This window comes from Pleurodeles waltl, chromosome 7, assembly GCF_031143425.1.
Source record: "Pleurodeles waltl isolate 20211129_DDA chromosome 7, aPleWal1.hap1.20221129, whole genome shotgun sequence".
Taxonomy (NCBI): domain Eukaryota; kingdom Metazoa; phylum Chordata; class Amphibia; order Caudata; family Salamandridae; genus Pleurodeles; species Pleurodeles waltl.
The window spans coordinates 817,218,035-817,239,215 of record NC_090446.1 but is presented as its reverse complement, the minus strand read 5'-3'; positions in this window follow the sequence as shown (position 1 = coordinate 817,239,215).

The window sequence follows — 21,181 nt, the reverse complement described above, 5'->3', positions numbered from 1 at the left end:
AGTGAAAGGTTGCTTGCACCTTTCCACGTAGGCTGCAATGGCAGTCCTTGAGAAGCCTTTGCATGGGCTCCCTAGGGGTGGCAAAATATATGCTGCAGCCCATAGGGATCCCCTGGAACCCTAATACCTTGGGTACCTAGGTACTATATACTAGGGACTTATAAGGGGCACCAATATGCCAATTGAGAGTGAAATACAGAGTTTTTGGAGAGGAAACATAATCACTGGGGTCCTGGTTAGCAGGATCCCAGTGAATACAGTCAAGCACACTGACATCAGGCAAAAAATGGGGGCAACCATGCCAAGCAAGAGGGTACTTTGCTACATTATTCAATACACATTCATGTTGTATGTTGTTGATTATAGATTTATGCATTAAATGTTGTGTCATTTAATTCAAATGTGGTAAATGGTAATGCTTTCCCAGTGGAAAATGGCACTATTTGAGATTCAATCCATAATGCCATCATATAAAGAGTTCCCAAGTATGTTTACAAAAAGTGCTATTAATGCAGACTGAGTTTATCAATTATAAGTAAAATGCAACTCTGTATCTGTGTGGCAATCCTTCTAGCACTTGACATTGTATTGGACTACTCTCTGGCCCAAGCCTTGGAGACTCAAGTAGGCAAAGGAAGCAAATGGGGTATTGAATTTGGAATGAACGCTGTCTTACAGCATGGATCTGCCAAGGACACTGCTTACTCACCAACTCCTGGCCCCAAACCTATAGCGTATTTTAGATGATATCCTTCTACACATAACACATCATATGTGGAAATTAAGTGCTCTTAAGAGTAGGTTGAGGTCTAATCATGTTTAATATACTCCTTTGCTGTTAGAAATGGGGTTTCTGGTTGTTAGAGTAGGTGTTCTGTAAAAGTAGGGATCACCATCATAGTCCGGTTAAGTTACATACACAACTAAAGTAACCTGTGCTCATCCACTGGTATCTTGGTGGATAGCAGGCAGGCTTAACTTAAGAGACAATGTGTAAAGTACTTGTGCAACACACAAACACAGTAGCACAACGAAAATACCACAAAAAGACTCCACACTGGTTTAGGAAAATAGGAGATCTTATCTGAATGAAATGGCACCAACACAACAAAAATCCAATCAATGGATCATGTGATGTGAGTCTTAAATTAGTAGATAATAAAGCAGTGCTTTAGAAAAATCTTTAGTAACTTGTTTTCAGGTATTGTTACTTCAACATTAGAAGAAAATACATTGTTGTTGCGGTCAGTCATGAGGCTGAGTTAATTATCTAAGTAGAGTTGCATAGCCGAGGCCGTGAGTCCATGAGCAATCACCTCAAGGGCCCCCACACCACTTAGTACCTTGGAAATGGATGCTGTCGACAAGCCCGTTTGGATGCAGGGAGAGCCAATGTCTCACTTGGGCTTCTGGGGCCAGCAGGCTGGGAGCCGTGTCACTGTTGTCTTGGCAACCACACAAAGGTTATGCTGAGGAATTCTCCTTAGTGTGGCAGTGACGTGCACACACAGCATGTACAATCTTGTAGGGACACTGCCTTTCCTGCTCACGGGCCTCTGCAGTAGTGTGGGGAGAGTGGAGAAGCAGAATGAAAGCAAACACGGAGCACAGAGCTGAATGTAATACTCACCCTTTTAACAACACCAGCTGACAGTCTGGCACACAGTGCGGGAGAGCGGCAAAGCAGGGTAAATGCAAAAATGGAGAGCTGAGTTGATTGTAGTGCTCACCCTTCAGCAACACCAGCTGATGGCCCGGCGCACTTCCCAAAATCTGAGCTATTGTTCTTGTAGATTGACTGCTTGTAGTAGAGATGCATATACAAACAGATGATGAGGTCTTTGATGTTCCTGAGACCTTGGAGAGAACATGGGACAATCCAGTAAGTCCTTGGAGTCTCTCTGGGTTTAGTCCTTGATTCTGTAGCATGGCAGATGTCAGCAGGCAGTACGGTAGCTCACCAAATCAGGGAAGAAGTTTCTTAGAACAGAATGCCAATTCTCCAGCACATCAGCCTTTACTCCAGCAGACTTTTTTTCAGGTCCAGTAGTGTTCTGATTTTAGGGGGTCAGAGACCCAGTACTTATACACAAAAGTGCCTTTGACGTGGAGGTTAACTTCAAAGGATTTCAATGAAATTCACAGATCCCCCTTTCACCCCAGCCCTGGCTCCAGACTATCAGTTGGGGATAATCATCCCTTTTTGTGGGCTCAGGCCACTATCCCTTGAAGTGCAAGTATGATCCCTTCTAATCCTCCCTCCCCAGGAAGACCAATCAGTATGCAGATGAATGCAAATGCAGGTGTGTGCCCTGTGTTGTGGGTGTCTGGAGGGAATGCACAAATGTAGCTGTCACCCAGCCCAGACCAGACGCCTATTGGAGAAAGGCTGTCAGGTACACAGAGCAGTGTGAGCAGAAAAAAGCCTAATTTCTAAAAGTGGCATTTCTAAAATAGTAAGGGAGGCTCTGCGTCCCTTATTCTTTTGGACATGAGTGGCACTGTTAACACTGTCTCTCTTAAAATGCTGTTACAACCTCTCTGCTATAGTGGGATCCGGGGGAAGGCTCTCGCCTGGTTCACTTCTTTCCTTGGTGAACACTCTTTACAGGTCATCTATCCTCTATTCTACTATTCTCTCAGACCCTTGCAGCACAGGGTTCCCCATGGCTCCTTGCTGAGCCCTTGCTGAGCACTACTCTATTTAATAGATATTTTTGACGCCTGGCAGAGTTGGGAAAGACACTTTGGGGTATCCATTATCTCATATGCTGATGACGCTCAGCTGCTCTTTTCCCTTTCAGCTGATTCCTCCACAGACGTTTCGAATTTTCAGAGCTGTATGCTATCAGTTGTTGGATGGATGGCAGACAACTACTTAAAGCTGAATTCCAGCAAAACAGAGATCCTGCTCTTTGGTGAACACACCCAAACATAGGAAAACTCCTGGTGTGCGGAGAGTTTGAGGACCACTCCCTCATTGAAAACTTGGACATCTGGTAGGATAATTACCTCATCTACAACATGCAAGGAAACACTCTGGCGGGCAGTTGTTTTTGCCTGTTGAGCAGACTGAAACGCATTATTGGTCTATTTCAGCATTATATTTGCCAATTGATCATCCAAATCCTCATTTTTTCACACTTGGACTACTGCAATACTTTCTATCTTGGCACCAGAAAATCTGTTCTAGAGAGACTATGGTCAATCCAGTTAGAGCCAGCAGGATTGCAGTTTTCTCTCCCCAAGTTCTGCCCAGCTTTGGGACTGCTTCACAAACTTCATTGGCTCCCTTTGAGAAATGCATCCAATTTAAAGTTGTCATCAAGGCACACAAGATCATGATACTTCTGGTGCCCCATTCTGTTCGATCGAATACAGCCCTATCTCCCTAAGAGAGCATTACACTAAGCTGAACTGACCACTTCGCAGTTCCAGAAGGAAAATGCATCCATTGTGACACTTTGTAAATATGGTGTGCAGAAAAGACACTTTAGCGCTGCCTTAGGATAAAAAAATTGACACTATGGTGGTGCTAAGGTGGCACCAGGGGCTTTTTAATAAGCCCCACTATGTACTAAGGACAGGCCCAGGGGAATGGGATGCCTGGGGGCTAAAATAGGCTAGAGGGGGTGGTCCGTGCAGTCCACCTCCCCAATACAAAATATGAGGAAATCTCCAACAAAGAAGCAATTACATCATATAGCTCAGAGAAAGAACCCTGGTTTGGTGGAGATTAGTGTCCTTGGATCTAGTTGGGCTCTCTATAGGAATAACTATGCTGTCACAGAATTTTGGAGAAAGACGCACAAGTCACAGTCATATTGCCAGACGCACACAAGGTCACTGGAGACATTTCCTCGTGGTCCACAACACACCTGAACTATAGAATACACACTGGACATTTACCCAAGGAGTGAGATAAAATTCCACTTAGGTAGATATTTTGTGCAAAACTTTGGACTCTTGTTGGATAAGGGGAAGGTGAAGTACCTTTGTGGCCAAGACACTCACACAACTATTAACACACCCACACAGACACTCGCACACCCACTCACAGATGCACTCAGACACTCATGCTTCCATTCACAGACTGACTCAGGCACTCATGCACCCAGTAACAGACCCACTCAGGCACTCATGCACCCAGTAACAGACCCACTCAGGCACTCATGCACCCAGTAACAGACCCACTCAGACACTGATGCACCCTCTCGCAGACCCACTCAGACACTGATGCACCCACTCACTGACCCACTCAGACACTCACGCACCCACTCACATACCCACTTAGACACTCATGCATCCACTCACAGACCCACTCAGACATTCACGCACTCACTCACAGACCCATTCAGACTGGCACACACACCCACTCACAGACCTACACAGACACTCACACACCCAATCACCAAGACACTCTCACACTCACTCTTACAACTAGAGACTCATTTCATACCTACTCTCATACCCAGACACTCACACACACACTCTCTCGCCCACATAGACCCTCTCACACTCACTCTCACACTCAGACAGACACTGTCACACCCACTCTCACACACAAAGACACCCTCATACACCTAATCTCCCACCCAGAGAGACAGACCCTGCAACCAACCCCTAGTGGTTATAGAGGTTTGGCTGCTGGGCCTGACCCCCGCTGTGCATGGCCAAAAGCTGTGCACGGCAGTGGCTGGATTGATGTAAAGTAATTACAATTACTTTACATTAAAATAAACATTGAAATTCACTGAAAAACGCAAAGGTTACAGTGACATTATAGTTAGGAAATAGAATTAAAAACACCATAGAAATTCACTTAAAAAAACAGAGGTTACATAGACTTTATATATAACTTACTCCAAAAAAAAACCAACAGAAATTCAGTAGTTTTAGTTGGAGCTATTTCAAGTAATTATAACTCGCATCCTAAGATAACTATAATTCGCACCGTTGCAATGCATTGCTAATTTCCCCAGATATTACAGCACTCATGACAACTTCTTTAACATAATTAATTCAAATATATATAAATGAAATGTTAGCAGTCAAATTATTGAAGAAAAAAACTGTGCATAGCGGGGGCATGAGTTATAGTTACCTTACAGCTGGAGTTATAGTTTCCTGTACCAATCCAACAAAGAAAGGCTGTGAGCTGGAATTAACAATGATGTATTTTTTAACAACTTTTGGATTTGTAAATCAGAACAAAATCAATACATTTGCAAAGGTCCATCATATGTATTATTACAGGAAAATATCCATATGTCCATAGATAGATAGATAGATAACTCTTGTGGTTATGTTCCTGCTAGAGAAAGAGATTAGACTTTTGTCTAGTGGCAGTTTTATTGCCATAAAGTAGTGCAGAAGGTTTATATGCCTGATGCAAACGACAGATGTATTTCATGAATGAGAATATCTGAGTGGATTAGTGAAGTCAGCCATTACCTGAGCTTTAAAACATTAAAAATGTATGTGTGAGAGGGGCCATGGAGAAATGAAGGGCACTTTTGCTGGGTGATATTGTGAGAATTCAAGAAGAAGTCATGGGAGGGGGAGCACCAAAAATGACTGTCGCACTGGAGGCCACAACTGCTAAAGGCTGTGATGATGACAAGTTAAAGTAATAGTGTGTCTTTTTTGTTTTTTTTCAATGTCTTTAGAAAACCTGCTGATTGGGGGAAGAAGTGAAGGTATGGTGACTAACATTTACTGTTGCACTCATCCCACACACCCACCAGCAATTTAGCAATCAACATATCTGCCTTCTATGTAGGCTAGTGCTTTAGAGGGACAGTTTAGCCTGTAGCAGAGATGATGTGTCATTGGATGCCTGCTGCTCAAGTACTTACTCAGGTTATGGATTACAGCTCTGAGGCAGGATCAGAGACTGAGACTGAGACAGCAGATACTGGGACAGCATCTGAGGGAGACGACAATGAAGCAGAATCCGGGAGTGATTTTTCATTGGACGACTCCTCTTCCAGTGATTCTGAGGGAGACGATGAGGACATTTGTGCTGTCCCTTCATAAGCACAGTCTGTGGGTTTCCCAAACCCAGAGAGCAGCCAAGTGTGGCGGCAAGCAAAGACAGAGGCGGTCATTCTGACCCTGGCGGTCATGGACCGCCAGGGCCGGGGACCGCGGGAGCACCGCCAACAGGCTGGCGGTGCTCCCAAGGGCATTCTGACCGCTGCGGTATGGCCGCGGTCAGAAACGGAAAACCGGCGGTCTCCCGACGGTTTTCCGCTGCCCTGAGGAATCCTCCATGGCGGCGCAGCTTGCTGCGCCGCCATGGGTATTCCGACCCCCTCACCGCCATCCTGTTCCTGGCGGTTTTGACCGCCAGGAACAGGATGGCGGTGAGGGGTGTCGTGCGGCCCCTGGGGGCCCCTGCAGTGCCCATGCCAATGGCATGGGCACTGCAGGGGCCCCCGTAAGAGGGCCCCTAAAAGATTTTCAGTGTCTGCCATGCAGACACTGAAAATCGCGACGGGTGCTACTGCACCCGTCGCACCCTTCACACTCCGCCGGCTCCATTCGGAGCTGGCTTCCTCGTGGGAAGGGGTTTCCCGCTGGGCTGGCGGGCGGCCTTCTGGCGGTCGCCCGCCAGCCCAGCGGGAAACACAGAATAACCGCGGCGGTCTTCTGACCGCGTAGCGGTATTCTGTTGGGGGAACTTTGGCGGGCGGTGGCACCCCCAGAGTGTTCTCCTAGCAGCCCCCAACTTAGTTCAGCCCCAAAATCCACCCTTTACTGGTGAAGCTGGATGTAAAGTTGACACAACCAACTTTTTGCCAGTCAACTACGTCCATCTCTTTTTGGAGGTTAACTTCCTTCAGAAATTTTCTGAGAGAGCATGGAGGCACTCTAGGGCCCTGTTCTAGGGCACGCCAGTGGACTCCCACTTCACTGGTGGAGTTGAAGATATTTTGGGGCTTTACGCTCAGAGTGGGGTTAGTGGACAAACCCACCTTTCATTCCTTATGTTCAACTCACATGGTTTGGATAATCCCCACCATACCTGAGTGGAGATATGTGTCGCTAAGGCAGAGCATGGTGCATTTCAATGCTAACTCTGCAGCATTGCCCAGAACCCGTCTGGACCATGACAGATTTTTAAAAATTCAGCCGTTTGTGGAACATTTGTCTGCCAAGTTTCCAGAGATTTATAACCCTGGAAAGAATATATCAGTCAATGAGTCCTTGATTCTGTACAAAGGGTGGCTGCTGTTCAGGAAGTACAATGTGAGTTAAAGAGCTTGCTATGGCATCAAACTGTACATGCTGTGTGAAAGCTCTACTGACTATGTGCACAACTTGAGATTGTATACTGGGAAGGACTCACTCAAAACCCTGTAGGTTGCCCTCCCACGTTACGGGTCACAGAAAAGATTGTATGGGAGCTTGTCCAGCCACTCCTTCACAAAGGTTATTACGTTTATGTTGACAATTTCTATACAGGAGTAGATCTGTTCAGTTAGCTCTACAAAGCTGGTACTGTGGCCTGTGGCACAGTTCATTGTCACTGCAAAGGATTCCCACAGGGGCTTTTTGCAAGAAGCTCCATAAATCCCAGAGTACTGCATTGTGTTCCAACAAACTGATTGCACTCAAGTTCTTGGATAGTCATGATGTGTACGTGCTCACTACAATTCATGATGGGAGCACTTCTCCCATCATGGTTTGGAGTTAGATGGCCGAAGTCCACAAGCCCCTGTCTTGTTTACAATAAGTCCATGGGTGGAGTGGACAAGAACAACCAAGTTCATCCGGCATACAATCAGAGTTGTAAAACTTTTACTTGGTACAAGAAACTGTTTACCCACTTGATCCAGACGGCAACATACAATGCGAATGTTGTTCATCATCAGACTGCCACAGGAAGACTCATGTCTTTCTTTGACTTTCAGTTGTCTGTGATTGAAAGCCTCACTGCTGCTAAGAAGCACTTCATATATTCTGGTGAAGCTGGCAAAGCCGCATTAGCGACACTTTGCTGATCGCATTCCTAAAACACCCTAAAAAGGATCGACCATGTTGTCATTGTAAAGTGTGCTTGAAGCAGGGAAATAAGCAGGAGAGTTGTGTTTACTGTCCCCAGTGCCCATCTCAACCAGGCCTGTGTTTACCTATTTGCTTTATGTTGTTTCATACTAAAGTAAACTTCTGGGAAATTGACTGAGGTGGAGCTGTTGTTGGGTAATCCCTTCAATAGCTGTGCAGGGCCACCTAATGTCCATGTGTCATAACTTCATTATGCAAGAACCCACAGAATTTTAGTTAATCTGCTTCAGAAAACAATGGGCTTCCTTAATTTTAAAGTGCTTGTTAGGGATCTTATATTTGCTACACAAGGACCGCTCTAATTGTCAATGAGAATCAGAGTACATGTAATAAGTCGAACAAATGTCCAGTGGGACATTTTCACCAACATTTCTACTTGATTTGAAAGTGTGAAAGCTCAATTGACAGCTTCACTTTCAATGCAAAAGTAAAAGTGTCGGTGAATGGGTCCCACAGAATATATATTTGGCTTTTTACTTTAGAGACCTTAGGCAGTATTCACCAGCATGTCTGCCTTAGTTTCTGTGGTAGATATGCTTGCTCAGTTCGAGAAACAGACCTTGCAAGGCGTACTCAGACACCCCCAACCTGCATCTACAAACTGTAAGGAGCTGGATTTAGCACAATAAGTTCACTGATGGCACATGAAAGACATGTTTTCTTGAGCTTCAAGTATCCAGGAATGGAAGGCATTCATACAGGTTCACTTAGCAAGCATACAGGATTAGTCAGGACTCTGATGAGGACAGAGACATACATGGGTAAGTAAATCTTACAGTATGTGTGCTTTCCCAGGGTTATTGCATATGCAGAAGGCCTATAGTAAAGGTAGTACAGATATACATACCATGAGATCATCTACACCTATGGATTCAAACCCATTTGTTCCGTCTCCCACTGAATTACTAGGACATGTAAGTGTCAATGTTTAACCTGCTTGCCATGTTCATCCTCCGTTAGAACTTAGTAGATGTTCAGTTTGCTGTATGATCAGTATATAACAGTAACAGCATTGCATATAACAGTGGATGGGACATATGCTATGTTCTTACGTTATGTTCTGTGTGCTAAAAACAACCCTTCTTCATAGTTTATGATGTTCTCTTTTGGGAACTTTGCAGAAATTACCCAGCATGTCTGCCTTAGTTTCAAAAGTAGAAATGCTCACTCAGTCTGAAGAATAGGCATCGCACTGCATTTTCAGACACCCCCAGTTTGCCTCCACAAACTTGAAGGAGTTGAATTTAGCACAGTGAGTGTGCAAAAGGCACATGAAAGACATGTCTTCCTAAGCCTTAGGTGGCTGTCATGGGACCTATTAGTGCAGGTCACAACACATGCAATCAGTAATATTCAGCAAGAAGGAGGCGGTTACTTGACACGTGTAAAATGTAGTCAAACATTCCATCCTGTGGAGCATAAATGGAATGGGCCCTTGTCTGGTGGTAGCAAGCTGATGTGAGTGCAGTGATCATTTGGATTGGGCCTGTGGCCGGTGGTGTGAAAGTGTTGTGCGTGAATTGTGTGTGAGTGGACCACCGTGAAGAAGGTTTATGGCTCACCTTCAGAAGGCTTGGTTTCAATATTCAGATCATTTGATAAGTATTTATGCTTTGAAGCCAGAATTCCTGGAAGTGCTAAATCTAACCATTGTCAGTGGTGGATTAACTTAAACACACTAGTGCCAGGGGAGTCCAAGGGTGCATGCCTTGCATGGCTCTCACCAGTTTTATTCATCCACAATCCCCTAAAAAGCACAAACCTTTCGCAAAAACACATTTTCCTTGCATTTCTGTGAGGACAAGTACTGGAATCTGCAGGTAGACACAAATTTCCTACCATCCAGCATTCCCCTCAGTCTCCTGAGAAAATGGTGCCTCACTTATGCGATTGTCCAAGTAGCTGTGACAGGGAAGGGCCCAAAATATATTGTTGAGACATAAAAATTATGTTTCACAAAACAATCTGGCTTAGAAAGTTGGGAACCTGTGTTTTTGGTCCTGGGCTCAGCAACCATATAGGGAGCCCTATCAAAGCCAGACATTTCTAAAAACTAGATACCTGGGGAAGTCCTCAGAGGTGTGACTTGTGTGGATTCCCCAAAGTTTTCTTACACAGAAAGCAATACCTCCCTGGACTTCACTTGATGCCTACTTTTCAGAAATGTCTGGGTTTCCCTATATGGTTTCTGATCATAGGACTAATTAGTACACCCACCTCAGTTTTCATCACCACAATACATTTTAGCCCCTTCCCTATTGCGGGCACTTGGCCTACCTACACAAATGAGGTGCCATTTTTATCAGAAAACCTGGGGAAATGCTGATTGGAAGGAGGTGTGTGGCTCACTGCAGATCCCAGAACTTTCCATCACAGAAATGTGAGGAAAATTAGTGGTTTTAGTCGAAGTTTGAGGTTACCAGGGAATCCAGGGTACAAAATGTAGTGAAAGCAATGCAAGTCATCCCAACCTGCATACCCATTGGTGTCTAGTTTGAAAAAATGTACAGATTGTTTAGGTTTCCATAGGTCACCACTGAGGTAGGGTCCAAAATCTCGAGCTACCCATTTTGGAAAAAAGGTTCAGTTTTCTGTGGAGAAACGGGCTGCGTCCAAGCTGCATTTTGGGCTGTTTCCTGTTGCAGGCACTTGGCCTACCCGCATAAGCGCAGTACCATTTTCATCTGGAGAACTGGGTAAATGCAGCGTGAAAGGATGTTTGTGGCTCCGCACAGATTCCAGAACTTTCCATCACAGAAATGTTAGGAAAATATGTTTTTTTAGTCAAAGTTTGAGGTTTGCAAGTGATTCTGGGTAATCAAAAATGGGCTGAAAGTCATGCAAGTCAGCCCACCCTGAATACCCCTGTATCTAGGTTTCAAAAAGTACAGGTTGGCTAGGTTTCTCTAGGTGCCGGCTGAGCTAGGGTCCAAAATCTCAAGCTAATCATTTTGGAAAAAAAAACTTTGGTGGAAAAATGTGCTGCGTCCATGTTGTGTTTTGGGACGTTTCTGGTCTTAGGAACTAAGCCTATCCACACAAGTGAAGTACCATTTTATTGGAGATATTTGTGGGAATGCAGAATAGTAGAACACTTGTTATTACCTATTGGTTTTCACTTCAGTTGTTGTTTTCAAATGTAAGTGAGTGTATCAGAAAGATGACATTTAAAAAAATACCCCTCAAATCACACACACAAATTCAGGGATGTAGTAAAAAAATCACTGCTCCTAAACTCTATATCTTATGCCTATTTCAGAATTAAATGAGTTTCTTTGCTACCCTTTTTTTCACTCTCCCTATTTCGTTGTAAGAATTGGTCTATACTCAGTACTCAATGAGAAACAATTTTACAGTGCAGCTCAATTGTTGGCTCTTGGTACCTTGGGTTGTTGGAGAACCTGCAAACCCTATATATCCCCACAAACTGAAAGGGTCCAGCAAACAAAATGTTATACTGCTTCTGTCAATTGGCCATTCTAACAAAAAGTTACACATGAATATGTTGTCACAAATGCCTGTTTTTTATACTAATTTTTAATATTTATTTATTTCAAGCAGTTCTTTTCCTTGGCAAAACCTTGTCGGATCTACACATCTGACCCCTTTGCAGAACTTATCATTTTGTCTACTTTTTAGAAATGTATACCTTTTCTGGATCACCCATTGGTCTCATGCTAGTTTCCACCACAAATTGTAAGTAGGTTGAGAGCACAAAAAATAGGGAAAATAGCTCTTAGAAAAAATGCCAAACTGTGGTACAAAATTAGGATTTTAGATTCCGCTCTGCAAGTTCCTAGAAAAAGATGGTGACTTTAGTACAGTAAACCGTTCGTGGATACCATTTTTAGGGGGAAAAAATCGACACTTTTATCTGGAGCACTTGTTCCCTTTTTTTCTCTGCTATATTTTGCCTATTCACAAACCCTGGGTAACTTTACAACCCTCATGATGTAAAAAAAAAATGGACACAAATTTTGCATGGCTACCTTATGTGTAAACAGAGTTAGGGAGCCCTAAGTGTGAACTACCCAAAATAGCCAAAAAGGGCTCAGCACTCGGGGCGGGGAGGAAGGGGGCAGCAGCTAAGGGGTTAACGGGCATACTCTACAGCTAGTCCTTAAGCACTGCTGCAACTGAAATTTGAAAATTGAAGATGACTGCTGGAACAAAAGAATCAGGAATGGCAAAAGTAAAATGCATCAGGTGATGCCCTGAATTTGACTGCCAGGCAACAAGATCTCGCTAGAACATTCCAGTCAACGTTATCAAGCTGCTGAAAAGACATTACATTACATTTTGGAAGTTGCTGTACTGCATCTATAGTTCTAGCTTATGGGGACGCGTACCTGATTCTATTCTAGGAGTGACTAACGCTTCCAGTCTGTTGTTTGCTCACAGCAGAAAATCATGTATTGTAAATATAAAAAATAGGATTGCCATCACAGCACCGATATCCTTCAAAGACAAATCTTCCACTGTAAGGCTTCGTACATTTAAAACATTGAACCCATACCTAATAATACATATTTCACAGATAAAATAGTGTACAAAATATATACTGTGAATGTGCAAATTCCTGTCGTCTACATTTCTATTTTCCGGGTAACTATAAAGAGGTACAAAAAACAATAATGTGCATGTACAGGTTTTCGGCAAGAAAATTTGACTGCTCACTTTTTGCAACAAGAACATATGTATTCAAAATTGAATCAAGAAAGAACAGCTGTTCCTTTTTCCACACATTCAAATTGAATTGTAGTAAACCTTTGCACTTCTGATATTTCCTGAGTCATGCTGTGACTTTTAAAGAGTGTCTTAGTGGTATGCTTGTGCAAAGGCGTGTCTGTGCAGGCAGTGGTTGATGCTTTTGATGTCTTAAGAGAGAATATTGACATGAGCTGTGTGCCATCAGCATAGTGAAGGATTTTGATGTTGTTATGCATGGCTTCCTTATAGGAAGTTTCTGATCTAGTGACTTACTGTCATGAAGTAGCAGCAGTTCATAGGCCAGACTGACAGGCCTCTCTGAGAGCCTTGCAGTGCAGCACTGCTTGTCTGTTTTGGCTGAAAGCAGAAAGTACATCTGCAGGAAAGGGAAGCAGGGGAGGTAAGGTTGTATGGGTTGGTTAAGTATTGCAGGTAAGGTATTTTACCATATTTAGGTCAAGGAGGAGAGGCCATGTTATGCGTGGCTCCTTCATTACATCTATGTCCCTGTGTAGCAGTGGAAAGGAGGGACAGAGAATTTTTGGGGGTCATACATAACATACACTTATAGATAGCAAACAGTGAATTTTGGAGATGTTTTTCACCCTAGGGTTCTTAGTGACATCATAAAGAACTCACTCTTTTTGTCTACTTGATTCCGCTTTGACCCCCTCAGTGAAAAACATTCCCATAATTCATTGTTAGCCATCTATAATACTATATGTTATCCGTGAAGTAGAGTTCCATTGTGTTCAAAGAAGATGATCAACTTGACAGAGCAGAATATTAATCCCTTGTAGACACTGCAATTTCTGAGATTCAGAGGTGCCCATTTAAATGAACTGAGGGCAGTAAGACAGTGACAGTTAGAACTAGTGTAGGATGCTGCCAGTGAATCCCATTTCAGACATCAGCTTGTTCTTCAAGGTGACATCATCAACTGTGTCAATTTCAAGTTGTGAAAAATTGGGTTGTTGGTTAACATAGCAAAGCAAACACCACAGCCCCTACACATTTTACTATATTATTTGAGTGCAAAATTACATGAATCAAATCAATAGAGCCAGAGTTATTCATTTTTAAAGTTTAAAACAAACAAACTCCTAAAAAGATCAAAGCTCCAACCGCTAACATCTAGTCATGCATGAGTCCAAGTCGGAAAATATGGGCGACCGCAATGGAGAACCAATTGCATACTAAACGTGGATTGGGCCCAGTTGGCACCTACCTGCAGATTTAGAACAAATGTCAACAAAGTCTGCGAGAAGGAAAAGTTCAGCAGTGCAAGGTTGCAACCGAGGAGCAAGCGTAGTAATCAGAGAGCCACTGGATGAAGTTGCTGTGAAGATTTCTATTTTCAGATTTAGTCTCTATTTTTTGTAAAGTAAAATATATATGGTGGGATGAGGCTGTAGGCTGTAGATAATGAGAGTTCGATGGGGCCCGATTCACCTTTGATGAAGGACTACTGAACAGGATTTGCTGTTGTGGAGAAGAATATAGTGGAACCTGACATGATGTCAAGCTGACAGGCTTTGCACCTTAGGTGAATAGACAAGAAGGTTGGTCCCAGTCTACTCTTAGGTCTCAGAGCAGTTTTTAACCAAATTATTCTTAATCCCAAGTTTTGAATTTTGGGTATGTGGCACCTTTAGCACCATCACCAAGGGTCCAGGCCTGGAGGGACATCACTTGGGGGGTTAGAACTCACTCAGGTTGGGTCCAGGTGTTGTTCAAGATGTTGTGGTTCCAAGACAGTTGGAGAATTTTCTATCCCTGAGACTCCGATCAGGAGGCCAGACAGCTAGCCCTTGGAGTCACTCGGGTAGTCTTGGGTTCAGCAGTGGAGCATGGTTCAAAAATTAGCTCAGGCCTCTGAGGGTTAAGAGCAGCCTTCGGACAACAAAACAGTCCTTCCAAATGCAGCGAAGCAGTCTTCTTAAGTACACACTAGGCCACAGAAGCAGGCAACCTTCTCAATGTCCTTCCACAGGTCCAGAAAGTAAAGTGAAGAGGAGAGGTCTGAGGGACTGATTGTTATACACGTGCCTCCTTTGAAGTAGGAGAAGTTTCTAGAGAATTCCCTTTGAAGTGCTTGAAGTTTCCTGTCTCCCCTCCTCTGACTCAAGACTGGCTACCTGAACAATGGAGTGGTGATAAGTCCTTTGTGTGAAGGCCAGCTACAGCCTATTCAGTTACAAGAGGGAAGGTGCTCAGCTCTGCTATCACATCTGGCTAATGATGGCCTATCCTGGCACCCCTAATCCATGTGTTGTGTGGCTATCTGGGACGAATATATAAAGTCCAACTGCCAACTTCAACCAGTCATGTATCTCAAGAACAGTCTGCTTAAAAGAACCAAAAAGTTAGGACATGAAAATGGCAACTTTCTAAAGGTGGCATTTTCAAAATTACAATTTAAAATCCCATTTTACAATTAAAAAAGATTTTAAATGACAATTTCTCATATACCAAACATGAAATGTTCACCTGTTCCCAATCAAAAGTCAGCACATTAAATGTAACAAGTGTCAAATTGAGTTACTTACTCAGATACACTACCCTGAAATTTGAACCCAGCAGGAGCAAAGCACATAGAGTGTTCTACCACAATCCGAACTCCCCATGAACTGCAGTTACTCCTTGCTCAGGGTGCATAAAAGGGGATGTGGGAATGGGACAAAATAATAAATAGCATAGTCACTGGTCTCACAATATCCCCCTCGTCACACTTGTGTCTCCAACAGACTTGCTGCATTGTGTTTCTGGATTCTGTAAGAGCAACAATATACATCTCTATCTCCAAGCTCTCTACTATCTTCCAGCACTCTCATTCTTATTGCTCACTCTCATATGCCTGTGATATGACCAGTTCTTGCTGAACTCTATGTTCTAGCTGTTGCTTGGATGATTTGATTTTGTTGTTGCCTCAGTGTGAATTGCCCAATTGCCTGTGGTCTCGTGAACCTCAGTTCACAATACATTAAAACAGTTTCTAGCACTGGTAAAGTCTTATTGCAGTCTTTAGGGCTAGAAGGTCGTTATTGCACTATTGGAGCACGAGCATTCTGGAACACTGGTTACTGAAACACTGGCTAGTTATTAATTCACAAGCACAAGTTATAGCGCTGGTTAGCTTTATGTCTGCAGAATCGCAGAAGCACTATACATCACGCTGTTAATGACGGTTGCTCTTGATATTCTTCTTGGAAGAGCACTATTGCTTTGGGAACTGTTCTGAGTTCAAGTGCAATCCTTGCTGGTATGATGCAGCATGATCTCAATTAAACCTTTGGTTCGGCAAGCGCTTATTACACAGTGAACTTACTGTCTTTCTTTTTGTTCTTAGTGATTCAGGTTGACTGAGCTCCCTATGTGTGATCATGGGAGCTGATTCAGGTAAGTGTAGGCCCAAGTTGGCCTGTGCCATGGCTGGAGCTAGTTCAGGTAAGTATGTTACCTCTAAAGCCTCGATTGCCTAGCAATAGTGAGCGGTCAGGGTGTAGTTGAAGTAGAGGTAAATTCAAGATGGCCACCAAGATTTGAAAATCTCGAAGTGCACTCTTCTACAGTACAGTGATTCTCCTGTCAAAAAGCACACTTCATTAACCCTGATGCTCCTGAACTCAATGCTTGCCTTAGCTGAATCTAATTTACGCTTCTATCCAGTCACACTTGTTTGTGGAGCAGTCAGGGCTGGACAACTCATTCTAGCCCCTCCATGCTTGCACCAAACAAACCCAGGACTGAATATACCAGAACCTGCCTAGTGGGGTTTGTGCTATATGTTGTGTGCTCATGACATAAGGCAACCTAATTTTATCCAATGAGAGAGGTAGGCTTCACAGCAGTGAACAACGAATGAAGGAGTTTTTCACTACCAGCACTTGTGAAACTTAAAAGTACATCTCCAACCTTTTAATTACAATGCATCCTGCCCTATGGGCTACCTAAGGCCTACCTTGGGAGTGACGTATGCAGTCTGCAATAAAAGGGGAGTATAAGGCTTGGCAAGGGGCATGTATTGGCAAGTCGAATTTGCAGTTTAAAACTGCATTCAAGCTGCAATGGCAGGTCTAGGTCATGTATTAAGGGGTTACATAACTGAATGGCAGAATAAGTACTGCAGGCCCACTAGTAATATTTAATTTACAGGCCCTGGGTACATAGCATATCACCTTACGTGGGACTTATAAATAAATAAAATATGTCAATCAGGTGTAGGCACATTTTTCCCTGTTTTAGGAAGTGAGCACAAGCAATTTAGCACTGGTTAGCAGTAGTAAAGCACCCAGAGTTTTAAGGCCAGCAAAACCAATTCATAAAAATAGGAGGGTTGAAGGTCAAAAGGTTGGAGGGTACCTCGCAGAGACGGCCAAGTCCAAAACTAGGGTTATCTTTGTTTTGGGGAAGGGGTTGTCCAGGATTTGTTAGGTAGCCTGAGCAATGAGTGGGAAATAATACTAAAAACTAGCTTTATTTTTTTTCATTATTCATACAAAAAAGTTAATTCACTTTGTACCCTCAACCACTGTCTAATTACTTGTTAAAGTTAAATTCCTTCTTCCCAAAATAGCACAGACTATAGGACACTTTTGCATGAAGGAAAATATTTTATAGACACCACAACATAAATACGTGTAACACGAGGTAGAAGAATTGAAAAAAAATGACAGAGTAAACAGGCAGCTAGGCCAACATTTTTAATACACGTATGGAGATAAAATGGAGCATTTACAATATCTAAAGAGTGCAAACATGTATTCAGCACCTCACTGTGGTCAGGAGAATTCACCTCTAAAGCTATTCTTGTCATGCAATGAAGGAGTTTTCTATATGCAAAAAGCACACAACGAAGCAGCTTTGTGGTTCTGTATTTCACGTACGTAGTTAGATGTTCAAACATTCAGGGCCAGCGCTAGGCATGGTCAGTCTGGTCATCTGCCTAGGGCCCGGGCCTGCTCGTAATTAGGGGGCCTCGCTCCACTTATAAAAAACAATTCAGCATTATGAGGCGCACAGAGCAGCAGTGATTTAGCTCTGAGAGGCTCAAGGAAGGGAGTGAAAGGGCATCATAAATCTAATTGCTGCATCTGCATGATAACAGTGATTAGATGGGGGCCCCTTGTGTGTGAATGACCCCTGTTAACTTTTACAAAGGGCTTTCCACTGCGCAGTTATAAGTGTTGCTGTGTTTTTAGTAAGTCTTTTTCATTTGAGCTAGAAACAAAAGTATTTTTTTTATTTAAAAAAGCTGCAGATTATGGCGCAGATGGCACTGGAGAGATGGATGCGGAGGAAGAGAACAGCTGAAATAAGGTAAGAGGCTAACGGGACTGTAGTGAAAAAGAGACCAGAAAATGAAGGGAGGATATGCGTGGAAGAGGGGCTAAACCAGAAAAAAAGAGGCTGGGATAAAGGGAGCAATTAATATAAAAGGGACAGAACCAGCAAAAAGTTTGAGGCAAGAGAAAGTGGGAGGGTGGGTGGGAAGATGAGAGGAAAGGAGAAGACCATTGAGGGGAAAGATTGATGCAAGAGGGGCAGAATCAAAGAAAGAATATGAAATGCTTGTGGAGAGATATGTAAACAGGAGATAATGCAGGGTGAAGTGGATGTAAGAGGGAGCTGATGTATGAAGAGTAGGTAATAGGCTGTCAAGAGATGAGATGAAAAGTAGATCGTGGAGGGGTGAGGTGGATGTAAGTAGGCCGAATCAGCAAAAAAGTAAGAGGCTGGAAAAGAGGTTAAAAACATCTTTATTTTTGTAAAAAGAGATGCATGTATTATCCTTAACAAATAGGTGTGACCTTAAACCATCCTCAATGTGTCTGCTAAATGTCAGTCTGCTCTCTGTCTACTCCCAGTGTGACCCTTTCCTGCACATGTCCTGACTGGATATCTCGAGACCATAGCTTCTGCCATCAGTTCCCTTTGAAATATCTTGCTTGCCTTGTTATACGTTCTCACCAATGTAAAAACTAAAACATCTGTGGTTGTTTCTCTGCTCAAAAGGCATTCAGCTGGATCTAAATCTCTGACATTTCTATGCTACCATTCTCTCAAATGGCACACAATATTCTTATTTAAAAGAAAAAAAGTTGAAGTATATTGTGAGACCCTTTCTTTAGGTCAGAGGCAATAGGTGAATTATTGCTATCTTCTATGATGGATAACATTTATGATTGCTGTTTCAGAACTTAAGACTATTCCATTTCAAATGTTTAAGAGTTATCCCTTTTAATAACTTGTCTCTCCAACTGGTGCACCAGCTAGCAGTCAAAGCTTACTTCAGTAGATGATTATGTTATTGGAACACAAATATATGTCATAATTACCATACTAGATTAGCACCTTATTCAGCCAGCCTAGATATGTCTTGTAAAAGGGCCTGATTTAGAACAGGCAGTAATGGAATGAAACAACAAAAAATATGTCCTGTGAATAATTGTCCCCCAAACCTCTTACACTATCTCTGTGTGTGCAAAGTATCCTGCAAAGTGATACTAGACAGCAGTTATCCTGCAAGACGTACATGCAGCAAGGCCCTAAGAAGGGGCTATATTCAAGTAGGAAAGGAAGATAATCCACAGTTGACTGATGGGCCTATGACCAGGCCACTTGGTGAGAAGATGTTTTTATTACTGTGAGTAAACTCCTTGCTTGGGCTGGTTTGGCCGCTTGTGCACAATCCAAAAGGATACATCAGCCTTGAGAGTGATGTGCACAGAATCAGTCTGATTGTGTTCACAGAGACACCTAGCTCATTGTCATGTGCAGAATGACAATGGGCTGGTCTGGGGTGGCACACTATGACATGTGCCTCTTCCTACAAAAAATAATCTTAAAACTCAAGGAGTGACAGTGAGGCCTGGGGAAGTGACTGCTTTTCAGGAACAAAGTTAGAATTGGCCTCCTGTGGGAGGTGAGGAGAAGAAGGATCAGTGTACAGAAGATGGGGGCTGCCGGGGAGGAGAGCAGCTGAGAAGCGAGGGAGCATTCCATAGCGTAATTCAGTGCACACTGAATGCAAAAAACCTATGCAAGGAAGTAAACAGTAGGTTCAGGAAGAGAGAACTTTCATTGGGGGCTGAAATACCAAAAGTGTTTGGTTACGTACCTTGGGAGTGACTGGATTGACATTTGGATAATGGAAATGGTTTCGCATTCAATTATCTTGTTAACCAAGATCCCATGGATTTACCTGATGGCAGACACAATTTAATTACTATTTCTAAAGCATATGAGTTGAGTGGCATGGTTCTGTCCCTTTGGATTTGGCAAGAGTCTTCTCAGATATTAAGGACATGTAACAATTCTTTTTGAAAGGTTAGTCTCTTGTATTACTTTAGCATTAGTCTACAAGTCACACACCACCTCCCTCAACCTACCTATTCCACATTGCTACATTTCCTTTCAATTTAGCTGTAAACTGTATAAAGCCTACTTTAACAGGCTCTTTTATTTGGTTGATTTAATGTATCTCTTTATTGACTGGCTCTCACTGTAGCTGTGGTAGTCTTTTTGTTCAAGCTTGCAAACAGTTTTTCCTTTAAGCCATCCATTGTACATATCTTCATTATTTCAGTTATTTGCATCTTTTAAAAATGGAGTTAGAAAGTATTAGCTATATTTAAATGCTCTGTGAGCAGGTGTGGGTCTGCCTTTGGTGCTTCTGCCTGGCAATAGATTTGCCACTCTACCAGTGTGTGAAATTTGTGTTGTTTCCTCTTATATTGTATGCGCTGCAGTTCTTGCAAGTCACTTACCCATGTAGCACCTAGCTGTTTGCGTTGATCCCCCATGCTTGCTAAAACACAAATGCCTTATCCTGAACTTCACTAGCATAAAGGGGGTCTGGGATGTCACTTAAAGTCCTGCTGTATAGTTCTGGGACACTCTAACTTGGAATTTTAAACATGCCCTAACATGAAAACAATTAGTGAGCATTGTAGCAATCATATCAGTTTTAGAGAGACATCGGTCTAGGTTTTTCAGCCACTATGTTTAATGTTAAGTATGTCCATGTGATACAGCTTTAAAAAATATATACTTTTTTATTAGGATTGTTATTTACATTTTTATCCACTTTAGTGAAATCCACAATAGGTAGATAGTTTCTTGCAAAGCTGCTTCAACAATTCAAGAACATTGATGTTAAATTGATGACCCTTCCCATGTTGTCACTTCCTGTGATTTCACATCTTACAGGGGCCTCACATGTTACTTTCTGCCCAGGGCTCCGCAAGCCCAAGGACCAGCACTACAAACATTGGAAGGACAATAAACAGGAGAGGCCAAAGGGCAATGGACATTGCATCACTAACCTAGCACATATGTATGTTTGTGCCTAAATTAAGGGGGGCTCCAATTTAAATTATCACACGTGTGATGCAGT